Genomic DNA, 27325 nt, shown 5'->3' with positions numbered 1-27325 from the left:
GTTTCTTCTCTCTTTCTCTCCTTCCCTTCCTTCACAGTTCTCTCTCTCTCTCTCTCTCTTTCATCAAGGGAGCCACGATCAGGCCCCAAAGAGATAGGTATGTTTATCGTGGCATTAATTAAAGGTGGTGGGCGGAGAGGCTCTGGCCGCCCGCTGGTCACTGACGACTCGGCCAGATGTGAGTGAGTGAGTGAGTGTATGGGATGAGTGAGTGAGTGTATGGGATGAGTGAGTGTATGGGATGAGTGAGTGAGTGTATGGGATGAGTGTGTGTGTGTGTGTGTGTGTGTGTGTGTGTGTGTGTGATCAATTAACACTCTTCATGGCCCCCATAACTGCTGAGGTCAGTATGGTGGTAATGGAACACGACTTAGTTTTATGGGTGTAATGGTGCAGTACGTGGTGGTCAAGAGAGGGCAGGGTTCAGCTAGACGTGCCAGGCCGGGAGAGATGCCATAGCCAGCCTCCCCCTCCTCCCTCATCACCCATACGAGCCAATGTCCCTCCCGGCTACCCAAATATAACTACCATATCTTACTCGGCGTCAATTCAGGGAGATCTTTCTTACCCTCGGAGCTCAATTTACTATATCTTTCTATAAAATATAAAAAATAAAATGTGGCTATATTCAAGATTTTTCCACGTCTGTAAACAAGTGTTGCCTACATGTGCGGAAAAATTGCAACGAAGCAAATATTAATATATAAACTAAAGCAAAAAATATATACAGGAGATTTACTTTTACACACACACACACACACACACACACACACACACACACATATGATATGTAGGAAGGAAAGAGAAAGTAACAGTACTCGAAGTCCTCTGCTCTCCTTCACACCACCGCCTGAAGTGACTCCTAAGGTATCCCCTCCACTGTGCCCGGCATCTGGGTTACTGGGTTGGGGTGGAGAACATCACGGTGAGACCATCTATATGCCCCAAGACACAGACGGGGCAACAGTTGGCCGTACGATAATGGCCATCAAAGTAGGGTCGTGGGCGGCCATCTAGACCCTCTCCCTAACCCCCTAAGGAACCATATATAACGGCCGCCTGTCACACCGGCCACAAATGTTACTACCGCCACTGTCAGTCCACCAACTAACACCTCCTTCTACACTTCTTCCTAACTACTAAAACTCCCTCCCTCCCTCCCTTTAATTTGCCTTCAGCCCGTTTCTTTATCCACCCCCTAAAAATCAGGACACGGGATGAGGGGGTGAAGGGGGGGTGGGGGTGGGATAGAGGTCATCCTGGGCACTATGAGGGATGGGTAGCCGAGGAGGGAGTGAAGTGGATGGGGATAGGTGGTGGGTGAGAGAGGAAGGGGAGAAAAGGAGGGAGGGGGGGGTACTCCGTGACTCCCAACAAGGACACATCGGAGACGCTAACGCAATATTAATTCTGTCCGGCAGATGGTAATAGCGCCATTAATTCCGTCCAAGTGATATAACAGCCAGCGATTAATTCCGTCCGGGGAATGGCGACGGTTCCATAAATTCTACCTCTACGTGATGGTAATGGCGGACTATCAATTCTGGACATAATGGTAACAGATGGCCATATAGGGGACGAGTCATGACAAACAGACGTGGAAATCACCCCACACGTCTGCTCTCTCTCCGGATCTTATTATCCACGAGGAGCTTGTGTGTGTAAGGCCTTTCACAAGACACTCATGAGGCTCACCACAAGACACTCATGAGGCTCACCACAAGACACTCATGAGGCTCACCACAAGACGCTCATGAGGCTCACCACAAGACCTCGCTCCAAGACAGAGGCTCACCACAAGATCAGGCTCACCATGAGGCTCACCACAAGACACTCCTCACCACAAGACGCCTCATGAGGTCACCCCAAGACGCTCATGAGGCTCACCCACAAGACACCCATGAGGCTCACCACAACACGCTCAGGAGGCTCACACCACAACACGCTCATGAGGCTCACCACAACACGCCTCATGAGGCTCACAACAACACGCCCATGAGGCTCACCACAAGAAGGCTCTCATGAGGCTCACACAACACGCTCACAACAACACGCTCAGGAGGCTCACCACAACACGCCTCATGAGGCTCACAACAACACGCCCAGGAGGCTCACCACAACACGCTCATGAGGCTCACCACACACGCTCAGGAGGCTCACGACTCATGGCCTCAAACGTAATCTTACACACAACTAATTTATATATATTTTTTTTTGGGGTGGGGTGGGGGTTCTGGGGGTGGGGGTTCTGGGGGGTGGGGGTGTGGGGATGAGGGGGTAATAATTTGGACCTGAGACCATTATAATCAACAATCAAGGGCAGACAGGTAAGACACCCCCTTCCAGGTAACTCACAAGTTATAATTATCCCGTTGCCGACAGGTCCCCTCGACTCCAGGTCCTCCTCCACCCCATCCACCTACAAGATCCAACTTCACCCACATTATACTTCCCCCATCCACATCTACTCCTCCACCTATACTTCCCCCATCCACATCTACTTCTCCACCCATACTTCCTCCATCCACATATACACCTCCACCCATATATACTCCACCACACCTACAGAGCTTCAAGCAAGGGCCCTCTCCACCCGGATTCACTTTATTAGATTCAATTCCTACTCAGTCATCCTCCACCCACGTTCCCCTCCACCCAAGTATTCTTCCACCTAGAGCCAACTTCACCCACAGGTTCGCCGTCCACCTACATACCCTCCTCCACCCAATTAGTCATCCACTCCCTCTCTCGTAAGCATCAAGGGTTGACGGCCTTGGGGGAGTGTGCTTCGAAAAAAACCCAGCATCAAAACACACACACACACACTCTCATACTAAAGTTAGGGACACATGGCGGACATTTATACCTCAGGGGTTAAGACACATGGTCAAGTAACCCAGGGAAGGACACTGCCCCCCCCCTCCCTCATCTCAACCTCATCATCTCACTCTCCTCACGCACCACATCACTCTCCTCACGCACCAAATCACTCGTCACGCATCACATCACTCTCCTCACGCACCACATCACGCTCCTCACACATCACCTCATTCTCCTCATGCACCCCCTCACCCCTCATCCATGGGGAGGAGGGGAGATATAACCTCACCCAGGTGTTCAAACATCACCTTTTACTACCAGCCTTCAGGAATCTCACAACATCGACCAGGAAATCCAGAGAAAACATCCGAGATTCATACAAACATCCGCGACACACACACACAGACACACACACACACACACACACACACACACGATAAACCAAGGTGAGTAGAACCTGTGTGTGACTCAGGTGGAGGAGGCTGAATCACTGGTGGAGGGACAAACTTGGTATGTGTGTGTGTGTGTGTGAGGACTCTGACCACCACCAGGAACTTATCTGGAGCATCATATAGACTATAGAGGGTCCTCCTGCAGCTGTAAGGTGATCCTAACCAAGAAATTACCAAATGGTGGATAACGTTAAGATATGGACTAAACACACACACACACACACACATATACCTACCTCGACCATATTTCCAGACCACTGTCCATTTACTCCGGTAAGGGGAAGTGAGTTGTATTTTGTAAAACTGTAGACAACTTTTAAAACAGCCACTCGTATCCATACAATGACTCACAATATCAACAGGGGTTGTGAAGCGACCCCCTCCGTCTAGTATTACCAGTTCTTTAATGGAAAATGGAAACCCTCTTTTAACCTATAACTGAATGTATATCAGTAGGTTAAAGTTGGATTAGTTTTCCACATTGCCCTGATAATTGGTAACACTGACAGGGAATACGTAATCAACCGGACAGCGAGGTATTTACATACTAACCCACACGTACAGGGAGACACTCGCTATAAAATTGTGTAGTGCCAGGCAATACGCTAAAACTGAACGATAATCCTCCCTACGTTTCAATAACTATCGTCAGTTTCAGTCCCCCCCCCAAATAGTGTCCATTTTAAGCGTCGCTAAAACTGAACGATAATCCTCCCTACGTTTCAATAACTATCGTCAGTTTCAGTCCCCCCCAAATAGTGTCCATTTTAAGCGTCGCTAAAACTGAACGATAATCCTCCCTACGTTTCAATAACTATCGTCAGTTTCAGTCCCCCCCCAAATAGTGTCCATTTTAAGCGTCCCTAAAATCCCAACCTTTTCTCAATTGCGTACGAGTTTTGGGTCGCCTGGCAGCGCTCATCCATTTCCCGTCAGTGACCCTTGTGCACCCCCATCCCTAATCAGTACTGGCGGGCGTATGACGTCCCTTTCAGACTACTCCACCCTTTAATGCAACTCCCTCTTATATTCCGCCCCCTTAAAACCATCTGGAAGGGGAAGGGGGAGGAGACACTGATTATCCGATAGGCTAATTCTGATGGCGATATGACCATAGTTGGGGAACTCTCTCTCTCTCTAAAAGTGGTCCACAATCAACCATACCAAGACAAAAGTCATGCACATCAACCTCTCCTCCGACCATGTCCACCTCCCTCCATTACATTGAGCTCCAACACACTCCAGGTTGTGGACGCCGTGTTCTTTAAATAAACCTTTACTTGTTATCCATTATTATTACACACACAGAAAGTAGAGCAACTGAACATCCCTTTGAACCCTTTTCGTTATTTACTAACTACAATTCTCCAATAACCTTACCTTACCTAACTTAATCAAACCTAAGGTAACCTAACGTAACATAACCTAACACTTAACAAAACCATAAATCTTTCACCGTATCTTTACCATCATTCAGCAAGCCAGCACACTCCTAGGACTCCGGAACACCACGTACCTGAGGAAAAATAAATAAATTAGAAAAATCAATCATCAGGTGGTAATTATTCCTGTTTACATAAGATAATGGACAAGGGTAAACCACCAGAGCAACATTAAGGGACTCAGCTCTTGGTGACTCTCAATGGAAAGTTAAGTCAGTCTACACAACACTCTAAACAACCATTACATGACTTTTTATCAATGGTAACAAATATAAATAATGCCAAATTTATCACACCCAGTAACATAGTTCACCCAAACCCTACAGTAAGAGGGTCCTGCCACACACTGCTTCCTCCCTCCCCCAAACTCTCCAGCTTCTACACTAATTCTCTCCTCCTTACACCGATCTTCTTTCAAACTCTCTCAGGTGGTTGATACTCGAGTCGTGAAGAGTGTGTTGTTCCTTCCAGATGAGTGAAGTGTATTGGTGTGTCACAAGGGAGGACAGCGGTGCTTGTGTTGGTATACCTCTGTAATGAATATGTACAGCTACAAACATGTGTTGAGTTCATATCACTGTAGATATGGATCTTGTGGCTACAGGTGTGTTGTAGAGGGTGTGGCTAGTTGCGCAAGTGTAGTTAGTGTGGCTACAACAGTGTTATGGGCGTGGCTACAGCAGTTACAGGTGTAGATGGTAGTCTCAGTGTTCACAGTGAAGCTACAGCTGTAAAATTATAGCACATGTATTGTCAGGCAGAAGCAACTGTACTGTACATCAGGTGTGTGTGATGCAGGGAGTTACACCAGGTGGCTACATCTGTGTCGAGTGTCTGCCTAGTGACCCTCTGAGTTCCAAATACACGTAAAATATTTTATTATTGTATCTGAATAAAGATTTATATTCAAATTATATCTCCATGTTGTGGGCTGACGACCTAGTGCAACGAATTATGGATGTTGGTGTTTCTTCGACGACAGTAAGGGTGATTATGATACGATGGGGACGTAACCTAGTAGTACCAACTTACTACGACTATGGATGGGTAGTAGGATGGTAGTCCAGGCGTCGGGGTCGTCGCGTGTAGCATTGGTGTCGTGGACGTGGATGGAGGCCTCCACAGTCTTTTTTTAAGCTGTGGGCGAAGTGGTAGTCCAGGAGCAGCAAACACGAGTTACTGACACGACTAAAATTAACTCAAGTCTAAATCCATCAGCAGGTACAATAACAACACGATGCACTAAGCAGCAGCAGCAGCAACGTCAGCAGGAAGCAAGTGAGAGCGTGTTCACAGCAGCTGTCCACCCTCCGCCTGGACTATCACCTTTACAGCAGCACCAGCGATAGCAGCAGCAGGAGGAGGGTGGTGGTGACGAGGACAGCCTAGCAGGGGACGCAGCCCGACATTTCCATATGGCGAATAGAAAATGCTTGGCTCCCTCAAATCCATCAACGCCAGGACGCAGATAAATCAAGCAGGTCCGGACCACGTCCTCCTCTCCTGGTGGTGGTGTAGGAGGCCGTCCAGGGTGTGTCTGGGTGTACGTTTGTGTGTATTTATGCGCGCACACACACACACACACACACACACACACACACACACACACACACAACTACTATACATCCTGGTCCTACTATATTCATTATTTCCAACACCCTACACCCATAGCCCATCAAACACCTCACTGCCAGATCCCTCCACACATCCCCCGCTCACTGGGTGTGGGTGTGTAGCCTCTGCTTACAACGTCCTCACGGGGGCAGCCTCACCACCACTCACAGCCCTGCCATATCCCTCACCCTCGTCTGCCAACACCCTGAGATTCAATAATACCGACGTTTCTAGCTACTGTGGAGTTCCCAATATTTTTTCCGTCGCCATTTTAGGTCATTCAATAAAGGGGTCAATCTACCGTACATGCCTTTGAGAATCCGTCCCAAGCAACCCTACATGGATTTTCTCACTGGTTAAAGTTTTCACCGAGGACACATTTTTCCCTGCTCTTAGTTGCCACCAATCAATACTTCACCGACTGACTGCTAAAATCCTGGTTATTTGTTTGTGCTATAACGGATTATGAAAGGCTTTATGTGTCAGTCATATTTTTCCCCCAGTTTTAACCCCCTGTTACACAAGAGGTGCGGTGGCCTAGTGGATACAGCGCTCGCTTAGGTCCTCCGGGTTGTTTCCTCTGACTCTTGCGTTGTATCCACACTGACCCTAACTACTGTAGTCTTCACACTCTCATGTAGTACAGCATACTATATTACGATGTTATTCCAGATATAACGATACATGTACATAATTTCAGGACATAAACCGTAAATCATTAGCATTACGATATACTGTATATTATTGTTGCCATCATCATCATCATATTATTATTACTATTATTTACTACTATACAATATACCAGATATCCCCACTATACACTTCTCGTCAACAACGTAGCCTACCTTGACCAATTCCCTGCTTCGTTAAGGGTTTTACCGCGAAAAAAAAGGAGGGGGGGAGGGTGACTGGTAACAGCTGCCTGACGCTCTCCGCTCGTCATCCGAACGTGATTGGTGTCTGGATAACAAACTTTACTCCCATTAGTGTTGTGAAAATGTGAAACTCGTCTATTATAAACAACAGAATATAATTTCTAATATAATATATATTCTAAAATACATAAATTCTTAAATATAGACAAATAAAATAAAAATTCCTGGAAGAATACAATTTCAAAATACAGGAATTCTGAATTATTTACTGTCTTGAATATTTGAATTCTACAATACAAAATTTCTGAAACGAATGGATTCGTAAATGCGTAAAATCTGATATATATGAATGCAGAAATAAACTACAGCTAAAACACAAGACTTCAACAAGAACAACAACAACAACAACGTCAATTCTAAAAGGTAAAAATTTAGTTTCATATCAATTCTGGAGACGAACACTCTTTAAAGATGGGTCTCAAACACATTACAGCAAAAAGAAAACACAAGTCTTCCTGCAGACTCCAGACTTCCGCTACACCCAGACCCTCGCTACACCCAGACGCTCGCTACACCCAGACACCCGAAACACCCAGACACCCGCTACACCCAGACACCCACACCCAGACACCCCACACCCAGGCACCACACCCCAGACATCCGCACATCCAGACACCACACCCAGACACCCGCTACACCCAGACATCCGCTACATCCAGACACCCACACCCAGACACCGCTACACCCAGGCACCTGCCACACCCAGACATACATCCAGACACCCTACACCCAGGCACCCCTACATCCAGACATCCACACCCAGACACCCGCTACACCCAGACACCCGCTACACCCAGACACCCGCTACATCCAGACACCCGCTACACCCAGACACCACGATGGTTTTTACACAGCACTCACCATAGACGCCGGCAATATAATAGTGTGGCTGGTGACCGGGGGTGTTCACTACACTTGAGGGATCCTTACCAGAGGTCATGGCTGGAGACGACAGTGCCCTCACAACCTACAGCTGGACACAACAGTTTCGTCAGTGACTAAGTGGGTGAACCTTGTATTAGGGACTATGGATTTTGTTTTGATAATTCGAAGTTTAATAGTACTCTCTCTCTCTTTCGTCAGTGACTAAGTGGGTGAACCTTGTATTAGGGACTATGGATTTTGTTTTGATAATTCGAAGTTTAATAGTACTCTCTCTCTCTCTCTCTCTCTCTCGTGATGTATTTTATTTAGAATTGGGTATAAACAACAACAGATCCCCCACACACACACAGGTAGTCAGGTGTATTTAAGCGAGTGCGTGCAGTTGATTTACTTCTTACCACTGACTTAACAAATACCTGAGGTGGGGGGGTCTTATGTCTACTTGTTATCGACCTGTGCCTCCCACTACCCTGTATACTATAATAACAAGGCAATAAATAACTCTACTTCACCTTTCCGTCTTTTTTATCGGCAGGCTTTTCACCTCTTCTTATCACCCCCTCCCCCCGCCCTTTTTTCGCCCTCTCTACCATAAATATTCTCTTTCGTAAGGGTCGTAATTGGGCTCCCAGCAACACTAACGCAGATTCATGTAGTAGGAGTTCGTCCCAGAGAAATAATATGAAGGTATGAAATATATCACACACACACACACACACACTGGCACACACACACACACACACACACACACACACACACACACACACACACACACACACACACACACACACACACACAGACATCTTGACATAACTCACCGACACTTTAAGTATAAGAACAAGTTTAACTGCTTCTTCATCATCTTTCTTTCTTTATTGTAAATGATTCTAAGTTCAAACGGGTTGGCCTTGAGGTGACCTGAGGCAGCATTAACGCGGGAGAAGTGAGGCAGGTGTTCCTTCCATACATTCTCACATCCTTCACCATTATGCTCCTCTTACGTTACTCTTGGGTACACTTATTGAGGTACATTTGGTAAGGTACACACACGATAAGGTTACACTTCGTAAGGCAAACCTGATATGGTACACTTGATAAGGTACTTTCACCCCTCTGACGCATTCTGTCGCTGGGCCAGGAAAGGGAGGTAACCGCCTCACGCCCCAGACAACCAGATCAACAAGGCGGAAATCTTCAGTGCCGCAGTCGGGGTCTCCAACACTTAAAGGTGAGGAAATAGTCGCCAACCGCAGCGCTTCGTGAAGATTCCAGTCGCAGTGAGTGAGGCAAAAAGACAGCCACTACCTCAAAAACACAACACAGGTATTCGCCTCCACGGACACGAAATGACATGGAATGCTATATAATTACTTCAATCAATGTGAAGGAATGACAGACATGACAAGGTTATGCATGATACCACAGTGACAGCTCAGAGGTTCAAAGGTCTTCATGACACACACACACACACACACACACACACACACACACACTATCCTGCCAACTCTTAACCCCTGACATGACAACCTAACTGTCAAAGGATATACATAAAAGCAAGAAAAGCTGACCATTATTTAACTATCAAACAGACCCTCGACATACCCGACACTATGCTGACCCCTGACTGGTTGAAACAGAGTCGTCTTCATCATCTATGAGGTAACATTTGTGGCTTTATGTGTACTAACTGCCTACTTGTACACGAGTCTTCTACTGCTTGCTGGTGTCATGACTATGAATTTACCGATATAGTTGCTATAGAATCTAGATGTTCGTATCATTCCTCGCCACTTTCGCATGTACCGTTATCATCATTATTTTACCATTAATATTACAAGATACATGCACCCGAATACATATATATCACTAAAATACTTCTAAAGACTACTAATATTAGTTTTTTTTTATCATCATAATCGAAACAATGACAATTCTTAAGGCATATTCATATTAATTCCCCTCCAGTAAATATAAAGTCAAGATACCATTCAGCAGTGCCAGGCCGAGGGTTGTGTCCTGATCCTGGGAATATCCAGGTCTGTACCTTAATGAGGACATCTGTTACAGCTGGGTCGTCTGGGTGTTCTTCAAGGCTCTCGCCGGGTTGATCGTCAAGGTCACCTGAGGGCGGTGATCTGTCTCTGCTAATTTGAAAATCATTCTTCCTGTATTTGTCTCAGTGCCTCTACCGCAGTGTCTCAATATACCGGGATATTATTTTAAGGAACACACACACACACACACACACACACACACACACACACACACACACACACACACACACACACACACACACACACACACACACACACACACACACACACACACACACACACACACACACACACACACACACACACACACACACACACACACACACACACACACACACACACACACACACACACACACACACACACACACACACACACACACACACACACACACACACACACACACACACACACACACATGGCTAAATACACCAAGAATAGACATAAATAGAGTAAAGTAAGTCTTATTCTATGGATGACTCAAGAAAGTAATTAATGGCACTTTTTCACGTGTTTTAACAACAAGCGGAACAAAACCTCCAAGGAGCACAATATAAGAGAGGCAAGTCAAGATGTTGTAAATTAATCTGGTGTCGTAACGGTCCGCTATATCAGTTTACTGCAAGCATACTCAGACAAGACAAACAACCAGAGTAGCAGCAGCAAGAACTCTCACTCTCTAGCTCGCTCACTCGCACACACGGACGTTACATCACAAATACTCACACTTTCTTTCTCTCTTCCTTCCGTCCTTCACATCCCTTCCTCCCTCGTCCAGCCTCATGTGCCTGGGGGCGGTGGCGGGACGCTGCACAGGTAGGGGGTGGTAGGGTGTAGGAGGGTGTATTTATGTGTGTGTGTTTGTGGGGGAGGTGGGGGGGGGGGGTTGCTCCACCCTCGACTTGCCAGCAATTAGTGCACCGTTTACACACATGATTAAGTCAAGTCAACAAGGCCCAGTGTTCACTCTTCTCGCTCCCTGGCCTCTCTATAGCTAAACTCCGGTGAAATAACACTCGGCTAATATTTATCCCCCAGACGTATAGAGTAAAGCATCTTGTTTCATTTTTTTAGAGTCGATACATAATTGAGTTTAAAGTAGGTAGACGTGCCCGTAATTTAAGCAGCTTGGGAGGTATAATACGAAGAGTAAACAGTGCCTTCTCCCACACTCCATATTCATACCGAAATCCACGAAAGACGATCTACAACGCCATCTATGGGTAGCTAGATCAGCAGTTCGGTGATTCGTTCCAATAGTTCGGAGATTCATTTCCGTAGTTAGATGACTCATTTTAGCAGTTAGAAGATCCGTTCCAGCAGTTAGGAGCCTTCTTCCAGTAGTTCTAGCAGTTTAGATTCATTCCAGCAGCTATACTCGTTCGAGCAGTTCAACGATTCGTTCCAGCAGTTCAAAGACCCTTCCCAGCATCTCGGAGACTCGTTCCAGCAGTTCGAAGACTCATTCCAGCAGCTAGACTCGTTCCTGCAGTTCGAAGACTCATTCCAGCAGCTAGACTCGTTCCAGCAGTTCGAAGACCCATTCCAGCAGCTAGACTCGTTCCTGCAGTTCAAAGACTTATTTCAGAAGTTCAGACGCGTTACCAGCAGCATGGGGCTCGAACCAGCAGTCTAATCTAGAGCCTCAGGCGTGTATAGGGACTTTAGTTCGTGACTGTATGTGTATGTAGTTAGGAAAAGTGATAGGTATAAACTGAGGCAAATAGGAGGTAAGTAGGTAGGTAGGTTAGCGAATATTAAGGTAAGTATGTAAGTAGATGCTAAGGTTGGTAAATGCATGGGTATTAATGCCTACATAGGAGGAATATGTCAGAAAGAAGGGAAACAGGTAAAATGATAAACAGGTAGATTAGCAGATTAAGAGGTGTAGTATGTAAGCAGGTTGTTGCATGTAGGTAGATACATAAGTCAACCATTAAGCAGTAAAATAGGTCAAGGAAGGCAGGTAATGAAAGACACAATTACATACCTGGGTTGATAAACACTTCACGGACGACACGCCTGAGGGGAACACACACACACTTGGCACTTTCAGGGAGAGTGGCATACACGGTAACAGGGAGACAGGTAAATTGGCATTGTATGTAGGAAAGCAAGATGATGAGAGAGAAATATGAATGCGTGTGTCTTGTGTTCGTATCTACATGTACATGATCATTTCACATACCATTGTGTGCTTATGTGCGTGCGCATACCTGCTTGCGTGTCCGATACACACAGAAGCAAACATTATTACCCCTCCCCTCCTCCCCCCCCTCCCCAGTGCTGCCAGTGTACAAACAGCGACTTAGACCTCTCATAATGGGGCGGCGGAAGCCATATTCATCACGATCCTGCTACGCGCTCTGTAATCCACCGCCAGGGTACCAAAATTTGGTAATGTGTTACAAACTTTTGTAATTTGCAAGTTAACGGAGTTGAAGAATAAAAGAAAAGAAGAAAATGAAAGAAAGAGGGAGGAGGGAAGGGCCCCACCTACCGCAGTATCGTATTATGAAACCTTCGTCTGGCTTTGTAGGAGGAGGTAATGAGAGGAGTAATCTGAGGATGTACAGGAGCTGGAAAAGGAAAGAAAAGGGGAGACCATAAGGGTGAGCAATAAGGAGAGGAAGGCGCCACTGAAGGGTACAAAGTTTCAAGTCTCGCACCAGTTACCTCTGTCCTCAACCCCAGCCTCACTCCTTCATATAAACCTGACGAGTGACTGTATACTTAAGTTTCTAGAGAAAATAAAGTGAGAAATAAACACTCACTAAGGCCCAGCAGCACGTAGGACCACGAGAGGACAAGTGGTAGCAGTCCTCCACGAGTCACCCCAAGCATAATGGACCGAGTCTACCCCATATACTGTACAGTTCAATACAGGCACTTGTACCCTCAAATGGGACGCGGAGGCCGGGTGGATATAGCACAAGCCTATGACCCAATGTTCGCCGGTTCAAGTCCCGACGCCGGCTATAGTACACCAACCATGTTCCCACAGTATAGCGTTAATACACTAACTTGAAGATAACAGTCAGTGCTGCCAACAATATCGTGCAGGTACTAACTGGTGTTTTTCTTAGTAAAGTTTTGGCCCAATTTACACAGGCAATGGACCAATTTGCTGATCAGTCATATTTTCACTGCGTGTATCATCATTGTTGTGTTACGCCAATTATATGACTGTTGGAGTAAGTTTATGTATTAGTAAACACACAACGCCAATAACCAATACAGTAACCAGGACCCAAAAGTCATCTAAAGGTTGGTACAGCCCCTCCGTCGTCTTCCCGGGAGGCCAGATTAGTGTCACTGACCTGACAAAAATAACATATATTAGCCTGTATCTCCGGCACAATATCCTAAAACTCATCTTATCACCCAAGAGTAGTTTCCAATACTGGCGTTCCCTCCTACAACATGACCTGCGTACTGATCACCTTAAAAGAAAGTAAAAATATGATTTAAAAATATAGTGAGGTGGTAAAAAAGTTGAGAAGGGTTGGTTGGTGGCGGTGGACACAACGACGGAGATAATGTTGATGAAGCAGGTGGGTGGTGTAGCGGGCCAGCATTACCGGTGTTATTACCCTCAACTGCAGTCAGAACAGCCCTATTACCCTTATCCCAGGCACAACACCCCCCTTACTCTCCCCTACCGCTGCATTCTCGTCCACTCTCCCTCGCTTCCGTCGTCGCTGCCGCCGCCACAACCGCCGCAGACCCACCCATCCCCCTCCCCTATCCTACCTCCTCCTTCCCTTCTCAGTTTCCCCTCCACAAGGTCGTTCCCGGCACGGAATCGTCTGGGCCCCTCCTCTGCTTTCCTCCTTTCGTTCCCTCACCCTATTGGGGCACGCTTTCCTGTCGCGTGATAGACTTACCAGGAATCAATAAGGTCTCAGGTTCACCCGCCCAAACTACCACTACCATTCTCGTCGTCTTCGTGGTCGTCGTCACCGCTGCAGCAGCCTCCCCGTCCAGCCAGACCTGTGACGTCACGCCTGAGCCCGGACTCAGATTCGGGGGCAACGACCTAGCGCGCGCGCCCCGCTGAGTACTTTCTAGGCCTGGCGGGAGGAGTAGGGGAGACACCCTTCCCGGACCCAACCCTAACCCGCCCTACCACCCGTCCCCGTCTCTCTGCTCCCCGAGTCATCTCCATAGCCTCATGTTTACACTTCTCTTATAAATATTTACACTGTCCTGCGCGTAAATGGATTAAACTGCTTACAATTAATTTGCTGACATATCACCTACCATCATACATACGCGTGTTACACAATCTCAAAAGATAATACATTAATAATAGGAACGATCAGAGCTAAACAACGCTAAAAGCTGTCGCTATAAGACAGCCAACAACAACAACAACAACAACAACACGTGTGGTCCGTAGACCAAATTACACCACGAGTGAAAATAGCCTTGACGACCCTACCTTTGCACCCGGCCGCCTCACCTTACAATATGCTGCCGTAGTGGAATCTTCCCACAACTATCAGCCTCAACTTACCCTTATTAAAGACCAATAAAATGATATGATCTTGCCATAATTATCAAGTCTTGCCAAAAGTCTTCAGATGGTCTTCCCGAGTTTATTAAGACGGTCTTGCCAAAACTAATAAGATATTCTTGCCAAATTTACTAGCATAGTCTAGTTAAATTTACTAGCATAGTCCAGGCCAAACTACCAAGACAGTCTAGCCAAAATACCAAGACAGTCTAGCCAAAATTACCAAGACAGTCAAGCCAAAACTACCCAGACTGCCTAATCAAAACTACCCAGACAGTCTAATCAAAACTACCCAGACAGTCTAATCAAAACTACCCAGACAGTCTAGCCAAAATACCAAGACAGTCTGACCAAAACTATCAAGACAATCTTACCAAAACTACCCAGACAGTCTAACCAAAACTACCCAGACAGTCTAGCCAAAATACCAAGACAGTTTAACCAAAACTACCAAGACAGTCCAGCTAAAAATAACAAGACAGTTTAGCCAAAACTACCAAGACAGTCTAGCCAAAACTACCCAGACAGTCTAGCCAAAATTGCCATGACAGTTTAACCAAAACTACCAAGACAGTCCAGTTTAAAATAACACTAGAATTATCAAGATATTATTAATTTATCTTAACCTACAAAACAAAATAAAGACACGTACTCAACCCAAAACAACACACGTACTCAATCCCCCAAAAACATACTCAACCCAAAACAACACACGTACTCAACCCCCAAAAACATACTCAACCCAAAACACTAAAGAAACAGCTAAACAACACTAGCCATGGCAAGCTCCGCACGGCCACAAGACACGGCCACCTGGCACCAGCAGAGAGGAACACGGGGCCGTCATCCCATCACTCACACCTAACCTAACTTAACCTAACCTAACCTAGCACCAGCAGAGAAGAACAACCTAACCTAACCTAACCTAACCTGGTACCAGCAGAGAGGAACACGGGCCGTCATCCCATCACTCACACCTAACCTAACCTAACCTAACCTAGCACCAGCAGAGAAGAACAACCTAACCTAACCTAACCTGGTACCAGCAGAGAGGAACACGGGCCGTCATCCCATCACTCAAAACCTAACCTAACCTAACACACGCGATCAAAAATGGGGTAAAAATTTCTTATTCTGGACGATCAAAGGTCCAATGCCCCAGAACCGAGGCGCAGGAAGCAAGCGGTAGCCTCCCCCTTACCGGAGATGGGACAGACACCTCAAAGGAATATTTATGACCAAGTACAGTACACGTCTCCAAGGGGTTAGGTTAGGTTACACACACACACACACTGGATACATCAAAACAATCCTAACGTCACACATAGAGAGCAGGCGGAGAGAACCAACATCTATAGCCACGTCCCTAATCTTCCACTTAAAGGCTGGAAGAGAGGGAGAAGACGAGGGGGCATCCATCTTGAACACGGTCATCATCACACATTATCTAATCTCACTTGACGACAAAGAACGAGCTGACACATACCATCACGGCACCGACCTGCCTGATGGGGGCCTTGGTGAATAGCTTAAGACGCCGGGGAAGAGAGGAGGGTAAGGAGGAGAGAGAAGGGTAAGGGGGAGAGAGAGGAAAAGAAGGAAAAAAAAGAGGCTGTGAGGGATGAAAATGGAGAAGTAAAGGGACATAGAAGAATAGGATGAAGAGAAAGTGAAATGGAGATGGGAAGGGAGGGGTTGAGAAGAGCTGGAGAAGGAGAAGAAGACGAAAAGAAAACGAAAAGGAAAGGGGTAATGAGAAGGATGGAAAAACATATAAGGGAGGGGGGGCTGGGAGAATGGTCAAGGGATTAAAGAAGAAGGAAGTGAAGGGAAGGGGAGGACAAGAGAGGAAGGGAAGGGAAGTGAAGCAGAAGAAGAGAGAAAGTGATGGATAACACAGAAGGCCAAAAGGATGAAGATGGCTGGTGACGCCCGGCCGTATGGTTAAAGGTACGTGGCCTTTAAACACCACGAATAATACAACACCTTCGACAACCCTCATTTGTTAACAGCTCCCACATAACGGATTACTGAACAACACAAGGCTGCATCATGACAACGAGAGAGGTGGGTCCCATAAACACAATACATACTTTAAAAGGATATTTCAGTACACAAGAAGACAGAATGGTCGGGCACTGCACTTGACCACCTAAACTCCCCCAATTGTAAAGTTAAGTATCTATTCAAAGCTGGATGGTCTGAAAGTGGTCCCGGAAGCGAACCAAAGACCCTTAGACAAGAGGGCGAGCACTTTACCCACTCGACCACCGCAAGCCATAGCATTACAATAGAACCATTAAAACCCATTTTCTGGGGTATTTACAAGTCACACACAATCTTCGCCTTGTCCTGGACACTTTAGCTGCTGTTGGGGACATTTTAAGACTGTATGACGTCTCGTGGCTCTCAGTGCCAGCCTGACTGTGCCACTCTGAAACACGGTTAAACAGACAACTTTCACTAACTTTTGTAACACAATTTCCTCGTCCTGGAGGAGGAGGAGGAGGTAGCCCAGTCTAGCCCTCCCACGTCATATCGTAAAACGTATATCTACACAAAATCTATGCTACCTTCACCAGAACCAGGCAACACTGCTATCCTTAAGGCGTTTGAATACCTCGAGCATAAAATGTGTAACCGTGGCTTTGGTGCTGCGTCGCTCTCGGTATTGTCCCTGGCAGGCGAGGCCACACCTGACACACTTTATAGTACACCCTAGCGTGTCTTGGCTAAAAGAAACAGGAAGCAAGTGTTGGTGTTTGTCGAGGGTGTGGGGCTGCCCCTCCTCCCCTCCACACACACACACACAGAGTAACCATTACTTAAGGTTAGAGGTAGCAGGTAGCACCAGAGGGGCTGCGTCACACAATAGGGTTCCAGAATGGTAATGTAGCGAATCCAGAACGAGGCGGTGGCGTGCCGAGGATGTCCCGGTGACGAGTGTTCGCTGACTGTATAGGAACTGCTGACCCATAAATGTGTAGGTATCGGCGATCTGGGTGTGTGTGTGTGTGTGTGTGTGTGTGTGTAGGTACCGGCGACCTGAGTGTGTGTAGGTACCGGCGACCTGAGTGTGTGTAGGTACCGGTGACCTGAGTGTGTGTAGGTACTGGTGACCCGAGAGCAGGAGGCGAGTTGCATACATTATAATATAAGTGGGGAGAGGGATGAGAGGGGGGAGTAAACGGGGTGAAGAAGGGGGGAGTAAAGGAGGAATAGGGTTGAACATCGAGACTAGCGTGACCCAAAACACACACTACCACCTTCCCCTCAGCCGCTTCACTTACCCACGACGCACCACACTATCCTCACTACACCGCCACACTATCCTCACCACACCGCCACACTCCCTACTCTGTCGGTGGAGCTTTCTTTGCTGTCACACTTGAATCTGCTCAGCTTAATATCAAATGTTCTCCTAAGATGAAAAAATAATAAAAATTTTTGTACTGTTCTTCACTCCCTCAAGTAAGGTATTTTATTGGTGGTGTCGTTTAAATGGACACAACACCTGGAGCTTTTCACTACAGCTGTGCCTTAGAAGAATTAAATAAAGCAGGGATGAACTGTTCAAAGCTGCGTTAGTGCGGGGATGATAGTTTGTTCGGCAGTGAATATAATGAAACGTATCCGAAAAAAATAAAATAAAAATCCTACCATCAACATCGTCGGTCGGTTAATCAAGGAGAGATGGACTCTGGGTTGACTTAGAAAACCAAGAAGATATATATTACGGTATATTTGGGGCAACATTTCGTCGCAGGAGTAGCCCGGCCAGACAGGGGCTGATGTACTTCACCACCACACACACGCTGCGGCATACATACATTAGCGAACTGAAAGACACGACGAGGCCATCCAGGAAGCGGAGGCGGAGGAGCTTTTACTTCCAATAACCACACGCACGCACGCACGCACGCACGCACGCACACGCGCGCGCGCGCGCACACACACACACACACACACACACACACACACACACACACACACACACACACACACACACACACACACACACACACACACACACACACACACACACACACACACACACACACACACACACACACACACACACACACACACACACACACACACACACACACACACACACACACACACACACACACACACACACACACACACACACACACACACACACACACACACACACACACACACACACACACACACACACACACACACACACACACACACACACACACACACACACACACACACACACACACACACACACACACACACACACACACACACACACACACACACACACACACACACACACACACACACACACACACACACACACACACACACACACACACACACACACACACACACACACACACACACACACACACACACACACACACACACACACACACACACACACACACACACACACACACACACACACACACACACACACACACACACACACACACACACACACACACACACACACACACACACACACACACACACACACACACACACACACACATCACTGGAGGAAGTGGGTAGTTGGGTAGTTGACAGGTCCACTGGGCCATATATAGTCATAGATAGACCCCACCCTAACCTATTAGAACTAAGGCGCAGTGCTTTAGGGCCTCACGTTAAAATGTACTTCAGTCCTAATGGGCTTTAAGTTAAACTGGCTCCAGTCTTAATGGCTAGAATAATTAGATTAGATAAAGATTAAGTTAGATTAGATAAAGGTTAGGTTAGGTTGTTAGTTTGGGTAAGGTTAGGTTAGGTTAGGTTAGGTTAGGTTAGGTTGTTAGTTTGGGTAAGGTTAGGTTAGGTTAGGTTAGAGAGGTATATCAGGGGGTGAGTAAGCATGAGTCGACCTTCCGTCCGTACTAAAACACATAACAAAAAGTAAACACAGTGAGATATGATAAATGCATAGGGGAGTGACAGGAGGAGTGAGACGGAAGGAAGAGTGGGGACAGGAAGTGGGAGGGGAGTGGGGAAACGGGGAATGGCAAGGGGAAACACAGAGAGAGAGAGTTATGGGTGGAAGGCAGGGATAAGGGAGGATGTGTGGCGGACCCAGAAAAGTGAAGGACAAAAAGATAAAAAAGTGTACTGTGGTGGTGTGTGGAGGGGTGTGTGGGTGGAAAGGTGTATGGGTGAGGAGAGGTGTGTGGGTGGGGAGAGAGGATGTGTGGGTGAGGAGGGTGTGGGTGAGAGGTGTGAGTGAGAGAGAGGAGTGTGGGTGAGGAAAGGGTGTGTGGGTGGGGGGAAGAATGTGTGTGGGTGAGGAGAAAGGAGTGTGGTGGGTGGGGAGAAGGAATGTGTGGGTGAGAGATGTATGGGTGAGGAGAGAGATGTATGGGTGAGGAGAGGGTGTGGGTGGGGGGGAGAGGTGTGGTGGGGGAGAGGGTGTGTGGGTGGAGGAGAGGGTGTATGGGTGAGGGAGAGGGTGTATGGGTGAGGGAGAGGGTGTGTGGGTGGAGGGAGAGGGGTGTATTGAAGGTGAGAGTATACTGAGAGTGTGAGAGGGGAGGAGGGAAGTACTACGCCTGGCCCTTAATACTTCAGATACCAGCAACGACCATAACCTGAGCCACTACTAACGACGGTGTGGAGGTCACGCCTACCTACCCTACCCTGGCACCCCTCACCACGGACCTAGCACCCTTACCACGGCCCAGGCACCCTTCACCACACCCCTGGCACGCTCACCACGGACCTGGCACCCTTTAATACATTCCTGGCACCCCTACCCCTCACCACTCCCTTGGCACCCCTTACCCTGTCAATGTCATCCCTCACCACAACCCTGTCACTCTCACCACACCCCTGGTACTCTCACCACACCCTTGGCGCCTTTCACATCTCTGGCACCCCTCACCACACCTCTGGCACCCTCATCACACTCCACCACTATGATGAAGGGAACCGTAAACACTCTAGTGAAGCAGTAATTGGTGAAATGGTTCTTCAGAGCTCCTCGATGAACGTACGAGAGATTTGGGGCCGAAGCCAAGTCGCCGGCTTCGAAGCCGAAGCTAATTTAAGCCACTTACATGAAACTGAAGACATTTAAATTCATGAAGCCGATGCCATTCAAAAAGGCATTACTTATATAATATACTGTATTACCTTACAAGTTACTGTATTACCTTGCATGCTGACGGGAATAAATATGATATTCTAAGTTGCAGTAAGGCCAGCGGTGTAGGGGGAAGGGGGTCAGGTCATTGTGTGAACAGAAAAGTCAGGGATCAGCCTGAAACCAGGCCCGGTGGTTCGAAGACGAAGCCTTGCCTCTCACTTAAAAGCCGAAGTCATTAGAAAGTTTCGAAGCAGAAGCTCCCCCCAAAAAACACCTAGCTTCCAGAAGTCGAAGCCGGTTTCAGCCCCATGTTTGGTGTGGTGTTCACGCGTGGGTGGATATGGTCGACCTTCCCAAATTGTTATATAGGTGGAGGCTCTCTCGACTCGGTCTTATTTCCTCGGTGGTAACAACCCCGTATACCAGCACTAAAGCCCCTCCACCACACCGTCTATACGACTTCTGCAACAACTTATCACACAGTTTCCTCGACTTTTATATAGAGACTGTTTCCATAACTCCCAATTATTTCAAGGTTTACTTCAAATTTTATAACCTTTCATCTATTAACCGAGGCATAAAATATTTTTTTTTTTCATGTTGGGTGTTACAAAAATACCCGGGCTTGGAAGAGGTGTTAAATGCAGGTGGCCTAAGAATAGTAAACTAGATATATAGATACCTGTAACAGCATATTTAATACACTAATTAAAGGTGACGCATTTATAATCATATCTTCATTAAACTTCACCAATTTGCAGTCAATCACGTAATCATGACAATCTAATCATATATGAGAACGAATCACTTATACTAATAAGCTCTGTCGAGTTCGGAACAATTCCAGAGGCCAATTATCCAATCAATTAAACTTGTCATGCCGGAACCAATCACCTCACCCCACCAAGAAGGAACTAATCGCCAGGTCAATAAAATCCTCCCGTAAGTCAGTAACACCCAGCCCCAATATGTAAGCTCTCCACGTCTTGCAAACCACACACCACCACACGCCCAGAGGAAACAGCCTTAACACAACACTAGGGAACGAAAATATAGAGAGACAGAGGGATTCAAACGACATACATGTGCAGAGAAGAAGCAAAATAAGATAACAGGTGTACACTATAATGATTATCCGTTAATTGTTTGTTTTTATGATGCGAGTTGTTGTGTTTGGGAATTGTGTTTTGAGGACAAACTGTAGGGATAAGGCAACCTAATATGTGTGAGGTAAATTCCGTTATTTAGTGACTTGTAGATCCTTTAGGTGTCTTTTTCTTAACACGTTACCCTTCCATCTCATGATCTCCAAGTCTTGGTTAACTAAACACTATGAAGACACCTGCCCGTCAACCCACGTGGCTCTTGGCTCTACTATAACAGCAAGATACGACACGGTAAATATATGCCCCACCTTCTTTGGATATTGGTTAACCAGTTGGGGTTTTATAACAAGGTGATGGGTGGACGGCCATACTGCTGACACAAACTTGAATCGACACGAGCCCGATATGGGTGTAGGTGTTCCCTGTAGGAGAATGTGAACCTGGTCCACTGGATTATCAAGTGTTTTAACCATCTCGGTTCATTGGCCGCGGTGTTAACATGGGCTAGTCTGAGATGAACTTGAAACTTTTATTAACTTAGTGGTACCTCCTTGTGTTGCCTCTGAAATACAGCCAACAACATACTTATAATTCTCACAAGTTACTAAGAGTTTGTGTTTGTTGTGGACAAAACAATTAACTGTGGACAATAAACTTCATACAGTATATTACCTGTGTATCTGCTACTATCACAGAATAAGGCGCTGACGTTAGACTTCTTGCACCGCTGTGCTGGTTGTACTGTAGTACAAACACAGGGGTGGAGGATGCCTCAACACGGCCCCTGCCTTAGCTCCGTGACAATTATAGGCGAATTCCATTTTCTCAAAGGCAATATCTGAGAGGCTTCCCCCGAATCCAATAAATTTGGGGAATACGACTGAGAGTCTCATCTAGAGGTGAGGAGCCTCCAGGCGCGCCTCGTACCCAACACAATTTCACCAACAAACGTGCTGTTGTTTACCGAGAAAATATGACTTGGTGGGAAGGATGTGGTGAGCCCTGACACCCTCATCACCCCCGGAAAGTTGTCAGCTGCGATGCTACGCCCATCAACACCGCCATTACTTGGTTATAATCAAGTAAGATGAATCTCTTCCCAAGTAAAACGGACGTCATTTACTTTTTTAAACACTGTGATGAGCTCTGTGTGGTGCACATGCCACAGTCCTCTGAAAAACAATGTAGCTCAGTAACAGATACCTACCCCGAGCTTGACGACTACACCCTGGATAAGATGAAAACGTATAATTCAGTTGTGTAAAAAGAGGTGGTTGTGTGCAAGATCCATAAGGATAAACGAAAAGTGCGAGGATTGAAGAATGATAGTGACATAATAACAATAAAAGTTAACTAGCGGGAATTTGTAAAGAGGTGATATGATAAATAATGACTAATGTTATGACAGGGATCACAAAGAGATAAATACCCGAGAGATGGGGGGGGTAATAAAGAGCATAATGTACACATGTTCAGCCTCCAGGACACACGTGGGTCAAAATAATATACCAGGCATACGATGATACCTGGGCGACCTAATATCGTGTTTACATTTTCTGATCCTCAAGACCACGAATCAGATCGAATCCATTACTTTGAGGATAGACTGAGTAACGTGCAGGCAAACTACCTTTTCCGTTCACATTTACATTACGGCAGCACCCTTATGATACCGTCAGTCTGTCACCACATGAAAACTGAACCTGTACTTTACATGTGTTTTTAATGATAATCTGAATAATTTCTTTCTATAATTAAGCATACTACAACAAGCCCGTCCCCCCCCCCCCAAGTATTTCACAGGGACGAGCGCCGAATTTCACAGGAACGTCACATAACATAAAGGGCTACCACAAGATATCTTTACAAACCTTCGTACAAAAGATGTCATAAAAACCTGAAAACATATCCCACAAGACATCCTGAAACTAAGATGCCAAAACAAACCCGATCACATCTACCCATACTGACTAGCAACACACCTTTGCACATTCACAAAAACAACCTGAGAACATAATCACAACATTTCCTTTGGCTAAACGACAAAAATCCAATACCAATCTATCCTAAAGTTGGCCAGATGTCAAAACAACCTTGCTAACGGTGACCGGCCGCCCAGCTGGTCGTAACCGTCACGTAAACCCCGACCAAATTAAAAACAATGACACAGGGTTATGGAACATCCGTAGTGTGTGTTTGCTACCGGATTGTGATGGCCCTATTAAGCTTACATCTAAACCACATCTAACAGTGACCTAACGTGACCCGAGTCCCTTTAGAAGACCATCAGCGCCTACCTGCTGTGACCCAGATATTAATAGTCAGAACTCAGCTATTAGTATTTATAAGTGATCAATCAGTCACCCCAGGTAAATCCCTCTATGATGCCAAATATTATAAGTGCAACAGTTTTTACAGTATATCCGTGGCCACTCGAGCAGTGTCAATAATAATACAGTAACACTAAATACAAACGTTATTAATAATTATAAACAATACTGGTAAAAATTACTAATACTACTACTACTACTACTACTACTACTAATAATAATAATAATAATAATAATAATACTAATACTAATACTAATTATAATAATAATAATAAATAACACTAATATTAAATAATAGTACAGTAATAATAAAATAATGTTGGCCAAGACTAAAAACCGACTGCGATCGTCCACCTGTTAGGAAAGACAAAATGACTGGGGAGAGGGAGAGGCAGGGAAGAAGAATGGGAGAGAGTGGACTGGAGGGGAGGAGAGAAAGAAAGAAGAGAGGGGAGGGAGAAGAGGAAAAATGTGAGGTGGAGGAATCAGTAAAAGGAAAGGGACAGCGAGATGGAGAGGAGAGGAGACTCAGGGTTTCGAGCGCAACAGACATAAACGTTTCAACAGGTACCTCCACTTCCTCCTCCAGTGGGTGCTGGCCTCCTCCAGTGGCTGTTTGCCTCCTTCCCCTTCTCACTCCTCCCGTGGGTGTTGGCCTGCTCTCCCTCCTCCTCCTCCTTCCATAGGTGCTAGCCTCCTTCCCCTTCTCACTCCTCCCGTGGGTGTTGGCCTCCGTTACCCTTTGCCCTTCTCCCGCGGGTGCTGCCCTCTTCCTCCCGCGGGTGCTGCCCTCTTCCTCCCGCGGGTGCTGCCCTCTTCCTCCCGCGGGTGCTCTCGAGGTAACAGAACGTGTTTTGACGCGTCGACACAGCCGCTCAAAATACAATACTAGGAATAATACAACGTGTTTGGGTGTGTACTGCCGCAGTTACCAAGAAGACGGCGAGTCGCGGGTGAACACTTGGCTGTGTTAAGTTTCCAGATACAAGCAAGTCGTATCAATACTAATACTCTTAAAAAAAAAAAATAATAATAATGGTGTCAACTACAGTATATGCGCGGTCTACTTGCAAGTTAAGGTCAAAAGTGACTCATGAACATTGACAAGCACTGTTATACAACATATGACTGCTTCCAGAAGAATGAGAATGCAACACTGATTAAAAAAAAACTTAACTCTAGTACAGCAACAAAACGTCCCGGGCCGGGCCGGCCCCGCCCACTACTGGTTTTCTTAGCAACAGTTACAATTTGTTGAAGCTGATTGACTGCTGGTTGTTAAGTGAGTTACGAATTTAATTGAAACAGTTTATTTTGCCAAAAAATACAGATACAGAGTGGATAATAATAACAATACTAACATGGCTGAGCCAGTTGAGAACCTGAGCTCTCTTTTAACCACCTTATACATTTATCTCAAGGAAGTATTATGTAACATCGATGCCACACTAACATTTTTTTTTAATCAAAGACCCAAGTACAGAAGATTATATTTACTTGAACAAATTCTATGGTACTATAAAGAAAACTCACTGAAAATCTGTCGTTGTAGCATCAAGTCACTTGGTAGCCGCCGACCAATCATCTTCAACATATATTAAATGTTAAGGGAACCCGGAGTGGGAGGACTTTAACAGGTATATGTATATTATAATTAATTTCATAGTTTCATAATCTATGAAACTATTATATACTTTTATATTAGGGACGCCAACCTCATGCACTCAGAACGTTTGACAGTGTTAAGAAATAAATGACAGTAATAGTATTCATCACCGCCAAGTACTACGACACGATGGAATGTTTCACCTTTGTTGAACTATTAAAGAATGTGTCCCCAGAGTTCAGCAACCAAGGGGGCCCGGGTGACGAGCGTGGTGTGGGAGGTATTAGTCAACAACAACAACAAAAATTATGCACCAGACCAGGAATTCTGAACTACACTCATTAACTTGGGTGTATTCCTGTTAATGTCTGTGAATTAACTATACGTGATATACAGAATTCATCGTAATGGTTACACAATGCATCACGCAATCAGAAGTACCAACCTTACGAAATTAACATGGTGTCAGTGATCGTTGCGAAGGCCATCAGACCCAAGGGTGAAGAACATTTGTTTGTGTATTGACATTTCCTACCTATTATGGTAGGCCCAATTTAGTTATTTCATTCAAAATATAAATTATATTCGTTGCAATATAAATAGTGAACAACAGTATGCCTCATGGGACTTTATCAAAAACCTTTGTCCGTGGTGTTATTTTGTTTCGTAAAAGAATTGTAAAGATATTTGTTACCGTGTACACAAAAGATTATACTGTACACGACTACAAATAACTAACCGGCGTGTACTGTAACTCAGACCAGACAGGCCAGGTCACAGGCTGCTTACTCCACACTTATTTCGTAATCTAGACAGAGAACAGACATAACTATTGTCTAAGTCTTAGTGTATGATTTTCTTTTACTACATTTCTTAACGACAAACTCAGATACATATTGTAGTTTCATTACAGTCATTAACAGATTGCATCACACAAACCTGAGGTACAAAACCAGCCTGTTTAATTAAGGTTTAAAACTTATACTATATATATATGTATTTTTTTTTGGTGAAGGTCATAATCAAAAGGCCACATAAAACCTCTTGCCAGTGCCTGCTTAAAATAGGTTGGGGGAGGCATTAAACCTGGCTTAACGCTGCCGCGGCGGGTAATTGGAGCAGTAACTGCAGGAGGCGTGAGAGGAGGAGGAGGTAGGTAGCGCGGGCGTGATGGAGGACTGGTGGGAGGGAGGAGTGAGTGGCCGTCTCCCAAACGGTCACGTACACAACTCTACGGATTCGAGGTACAGTCTTTCACACGCGAACACCCTTCCTCATACACAGACATACATACTGTACATTAAGAATAGCCCAACCTTGAATGTAAATGGAAGTGTTTAGTGCATTCCATGTAGAAATTGTAATGAAAATTATGTAGGTCAGACTGGGAAAGCATTGCAACTCAGAATTAAGGAGCACAAGTACAATATTAGAACATCATCTGAAAGCAGTGCCCTGTTCGTTCATATAA

This window comes from Homarus americanus, unplaced genomic scaffold (assembly GCF_018991925.1).
Source record: "Homarus americanus isolate GMGI-L3 unplaced genomic scaffold, GMGI_Hamer_2.0 scaffold37032, whole genome shotgun sequence".
In the NCBI taxonomy this organism is placed as follows: Eukaryota; Metazoa; Arthropoda; class Malacostraca; order Decapoda; family Nephropidae; genus Homarus; species Homarus americanus.
Note: the sequence above shows the minus strand (reverse complement) of the source record.